The sequence below is a fragment of the Neltuma alba genome, unplaced genomic scaffold, assembly GCF_004799145.2.
Source record: "Neltuma alba isolate B1F8T4 unplaced genomic scaffold, ASM479914v2 tig00012791_pilon, whole genome shotgun sequence".
NCBI classification, from domain to species: Eukaryota; Viridiplantae; Streptophyta; class Magnoliopsida; order Fabales; family Fabaceae; genus Neltuma; species Neltuma alba.
Genome location: NW_021637192.1, coordinates 248,512 through 254,037, shown reverse-complemented (window position 1 = coordinate 254,037; position 5,526 = coordinate 248,512). Strand labels below are relative to the sequence as shown.

The following is a 5,526-nucleotide window of genomic DNA, read 5'->3' as shown; positions in this document are numbered from 1 at the left end:
TCTGGATTTCTCTCATCATTAGTTGTCAAAATTTTTTTTTTAAAAAAACGAAACTGTGAAATTATTTGTTTATTATTTTAACGGTGAATGTTAGGTTCGCTTAACAGTAACGAGTAAAATTGTTACGCTTTTTAAATTTCTAAAATAAATTTGCAGTCACAAAATCTTTTAAGTGTCAGCGTTTTCAAGATATCTGCAACTTAGTACTTAAAAGTTTTCTTATGTATATATATCTAGTATGCTAATATTATTCTCAAATCACCTTTAATATCATAATCTTATTTATAGTTATTGTATTGGATGATAATATTAAAATGCTAAATACATCATAAATAAGATTAAAATATTAAAAATAATACAAAGATATTGAATACTATTTACTTTTGATATTTTACCAAAAAATTATGATATTTTAGGATTTGGAAGGTGGGTTATACAGCTTTGAGCCTTCTGCTTTCGCACTTTCTGTTCCCTCATGAATGTGATGCGCAGAAGATTTACATTAGGACGGATGTATGCTTCTCCCCAGAAATTTCTGTTAACGCAAAGCAGTCTGTCATGCTTAAAAGTCGATCACTTCTCTCTGACGTGGCTCCCGTCTCTGCCGTCCATCTTCCGCCCACAATTCACAGCCAAGTGTATGTCGCCGACAATAACAAAAAAGAAAAAGGAAAAATAAAAAAAGCTCACCAGTTTACTTACAGCCGTCGCGGAACCACATCCATTCTGACAAGACGCCTTCCTTCCAATTTCCTTCTCTTTCTGGCATTCCAATCAGACTCCACTATCAAACCCTCACTTTTGATTTTCAACTATTCAGTTTTATCGAGAGCTTCATTGGCTTTGGCGGCGTTACTTTGGATGAATCGAGCCAATGGAGGTACCAAGAAGTGTGGCTCTATGGTTCTTCTTGCTCTGGTATCGGTGGTGCGAATGCGGACGAGTCTAATACGAAGCCTCTGGTGAAAATCACAAGGGGAAGAAGCTCTGTGACAAAGGTGGGAATGTAAGGGATGGTCCATTTATTGTTGTAATCTGACGATCACTGATTACTTCCAGACCTATCAGTTTGAGAATCTCTTTGCTAAGCGGAATTCGCCTGTGGCTCACGCTGTTGGTTTCTGGGACTATCATTCTTTCATTACTGCTGCTTCTGTTACGAGCCTTTGGGATTTGGTACCACCGGAAACAAGACCACGCAAATGAAGGAGATTGCCGCGTTCCTGGGTCATGTTGGCAGCAAAACCTCCTGTGAGTGTCGATCTTTGTCCTTTTTCTGTCTTTATTTGGATTTCTATTTGTCATAATTTGCTTGTGTTGTGCTTGTGTGTTGGCTTTTTTTTTTTTTTTTCGGTGATTTGGTGTGGATTCTGTTGGTTTGAGAAAACTGGTTCGAAAGGGGGAAGGAAAACATTGGTAGTCTGGCTTTTGTTTCTGTGATGTCAAGGAGAGCACTGAAATCTGCTCCCAGATGAGGGATTTCAGTGCAATTGGCAGAAATTTTTTAGTTTGGAACGACTTAAATGAGCCTTGACTGTACATTTTTTGGTTAAAAGATGATCACATTGGTTAGCGTGTGTATTGGAGGAGGTCCAATCCTCGATGTGAAGATAAATGGGATCATTGGGGTAAACTAAATGATTTTTTTATTTTCTTTTGTATTTTTATACTTAGATTGTTTATGTAGATATGTAGAGTTGATGCTTTTGTGGTCTATTCTCATATGGGTCCTTTTCTTCGCGACTAAACTAAAATGTGGGAATACTGAATTTCAATATATCTATCTCTGCTTAACATTCCGTCTACATCTCATTGTTAGAGACCAATGAGGTAAAATCATTCCTTGAATTCACCCAAGAAAATAAAAAGAAGAAATTTATGCGTTGCAATGTTTGTTGAGATTTGAACTATTGTTTTATATGTATCTGTTTTGCCCTTCTGTATTTTTCAGTTCTCGTGGCTAGAGTAGAATTTCATGTCCCCCATTCTTGTAATATTTATTTCCTTGTCATGAAATTAATTTTACCAAAAACATATCCCAGGTGGTTATGGAGTGGCCACTGGAGGACCTTTTGCCTGGGGTCTTTGTTACAATCATGAAATGAGTCCAAGTCAGTCATACTGTGATGACTACTTCAAAATACACCTATCCCTGTGCTCCTGGTGCCCAATACTATGGCCGTGGTGCAATTCCCCTTTACTGGTATGTCTTAGCCCCTAGAAGTAGAATAACCTTTTTCTCATTCTTGATTATGCCTGATGTACTATTCACTCTTTGTTAGTGGTGTGATGGTAGATGACCATACTAAGAGCTGTATTAGGTAAGGAATGGTGTTTTATGTGTTCTGGGCAGCATGAGCCGAATGAGGAGGCTGCTAGAGGGGTTTTCTAGAATGAATTGGTTAGGCCGCAATGGGTAAAATAGGGGGCTAATAGAGAGGGAGGAGAATTCTAGAGTGAGAAGAGATTGGAGTTATTGCTTATTTCTGCTTTTTTCTATGATAATTTCGTATGGAGACTTGGGTTCCTGCACTTTAATGAACTTAGGGATGCCATCCGTGTTTTTCATTCCATCTATGTTATTTCCTAATTGACTTTAATGAACTTTCATGATAGTCTTGTGAAGCTAATATCAGGGTTAATTTCCTAATTGACTCAGGGAACTTCAAAAACAAATCTGAATGTAACTCAGATGTGAATAGGTTATTATTTCTAATTACTGATGGTTAAATTATGAATTAACCTATTGGATAATTACATTTTCCATATCTATGAGTAGTGACTAGGACCAAGGAGAACTAGGTGAACCATGAGACCATTTTCTAGGTCATGGAATTGCTGCCTGTATTACAAAAATCCTTTACCATTTATGGTTATTATGATTCGAATCCTTTCAGGGGGTTTCATCTATTGAGCTTTTAGGATTACTTCAATGTGCATGTATACGTAGCTATGATGGCATATTGAAACACGCAGATATCATTTTCCTTGTTGAATGTTGTTGTGCTTCATGTTGGTCCCGTACAGGAACTACAACTATGGTGAAACTGGAGAAGCATTGAAGACAGATTTACTGAACCATCCAGAATATTTAGAGCAGAATGCAACTCTTGCCTTCCAGGCCGCAATCTGGAGGTGGATGACCCCAATTAAAAAGAAGCAACCCTCGGCACATGATGTAATCGTTGGGAGCTGGAAGCCGACCAAGAACGACACTTTGGAGAAGCGGATTCCTGGGTTTGGCACTACAATGAACATTCTCTACGGTGATTCTGTTTGGGGAAAAGGCGAAATTGACTCAATGAACAACATCATCTCGCATTACCTATATTATCTTGACCTCCTAGGTGTTGGTCGAGAGGACGCAGGGCCTAATGATGTGCTAACGTGTGCTGAGCAAGTTGCTTTCAATCCATCTTCTTCAGCTTCTTCTTGAACTTCGTGGTACGAATCAAAGGGCATATGTCGAGAGTGCCTCTTCGGAAGTGGGTGATGATCGAGAGTTTTTGCAAGGTACCTTCTAGAAATAATAATTCTTTGTTGCATTTATTGTGTGGGTATTGTCATGTAAAAAGCAGAGTATTTAACAGAAAATCTAGATATGCTAGATATTAAGTTATGGACCTATTATGTGTTGTCATCTATATACCCTTTTATTTACAATAATGTAATAATAATTTTGAGATAACTAGTTGTTGTCCCTTGTCAAATCTGGTGACACATGCGATTACAAGGGACTAGGTAATTTTCACCTTGTATTTGACAATTAAAATTTAGAAATGCTACTCACCTGTATAATGGGACTAGAAACCACAAGAACGTAATTTTTAATAATATATACAAAGATAGGATTCAAAAGCTCATGAAATAAGTGTCATTCCTATCATTTCATGTGAATTGTTAATTTACAAGTAATTGCAATTTTAGGTTGGGTTTAAACTGCCCATTTTGTCTTCCAATTTTAATATTTATTTTAAAAATAGAAATACAATTTAGATAATTTATCAACTGTTAATTTACAAGTAATTGCAATTTCAAAGAAAAATGAAATTTCAAGATTTGAATATTGAGTATTGCTAAACCCATAAAGAAAATCGACCAAACGAATTTTAATTTAGACATTATTGTTGAATAATGGTTAATTCATTACTTGTCGGATCGAAATATGAAAGGGCGACTCTAATTAGCATAGCCACCCAATAGCAAGTTGGCTGGTTGGACGTGCGCATTACCAACTCTTCGTGACATCATAGTAGTGATTAAAGAACTAAACCGCATTGAATACTCATATGACCACATTTTAATGACTTGGTTTAAACTGAACAGTCAATTTTGTAATTAATCCATATTGGATCGAAGTTGAGCCAATCATTGAGCTGGAACCTAAAGTTAGGTCAGGAACGAAACAGTTATTTAAAAATTTCTTGCCTTGATGAAAAAATCTGGAAAAAAAATCAATCCTTTTGAAAATTCAACATATCAAAGTTTTCGTCACCATAATGTTGTTTAATTAAAAAATACATGCAATGTTAGGGAAAATCCATATTAAATCCAGTTTAAATATCAAAATCCAAATTAAGATTTACACTTTTAACAAATTCTTAATTAGATCGAGAGGCCTTGTTAGAAATTTTTAAATGTTAAAAGACTAAAATCCCTTTTTTTGTGGCGACTAAAATGTCCCTTTAAGTTGGCAAGTTGGTGATTGTTCCAATCAATTTATGATCTTTTTTTTTTGGGTCTTGAGACCAGAACAAATGATCCATTTGGCTTCACACTCTCTTGCTTGTGTGTTGAATTACTATATTATCAAATTTTCAGTGAATTTCCGATAGATTGAGAGGTAATTTCGCAATTTTCATATAATTTATCCTTGATTTGCCCACTCCCACTATACTGATTAATGGCACACAGAGTGCCAAATTTAATTATAAATTCTGTAGCCTTGGCTTCTGGGGTAATAATGTTAGTGACATTCATCATCTCGTGCTTCCTCTAGTCAACACAGTGCTGCAAGTGAGCTCACATGTTGTGAAATTTTTGAGAACATCTGATGTGGAAAAAAAAATCGAATTAACGCAATGTACAGGATGCTTGACTTCATTTATTTTATAAATTCTCCTTTAAGAAATTATTAATTTAATGGTGTTAGAATCAAATAATTAAAAAAGTCCTGTTCCCATAAATTTCCTATCAATATATTAAACTTAGAATAAAATATTATATTATGCATTGTGAATTTTTCGCTCCATATTTCCAAATTTTCCCCTGCAAAACATTTTTTACAAATAAATACCATATAATGTCAATTTTTCATTGTTTAACCTTTTCTTGTCAATATAATATTATTTTAAAATATAAAAAGGCATTTTAACCTTTTAATAACATTCAAAAATTTCTCATTAGGAATTTGTAGTAAGATTCTCCCAGTGTGATCATATTAACCATTAGACTCATGAATTTATTTCTTATGTATATATTGTCATACATGCGGATGATTATTTTAAAACTTTGCACCGTACCTCG

At 35.1% G+C, this 5,526-nt stretch overlaps 1 pseudogene; it reads left to right on the top strand.

The window, feature by feature from the left end:
• The first annotated feature begins 416 nt into the window (after positions 1-416).
• On the top strand, positions 417-3,688 carry LOC114730966 (chitinase-like protein 1; annotated as a pseudogene).
• Positions 3,689-5,526: the final 1,838 nt, after the last annotated feature.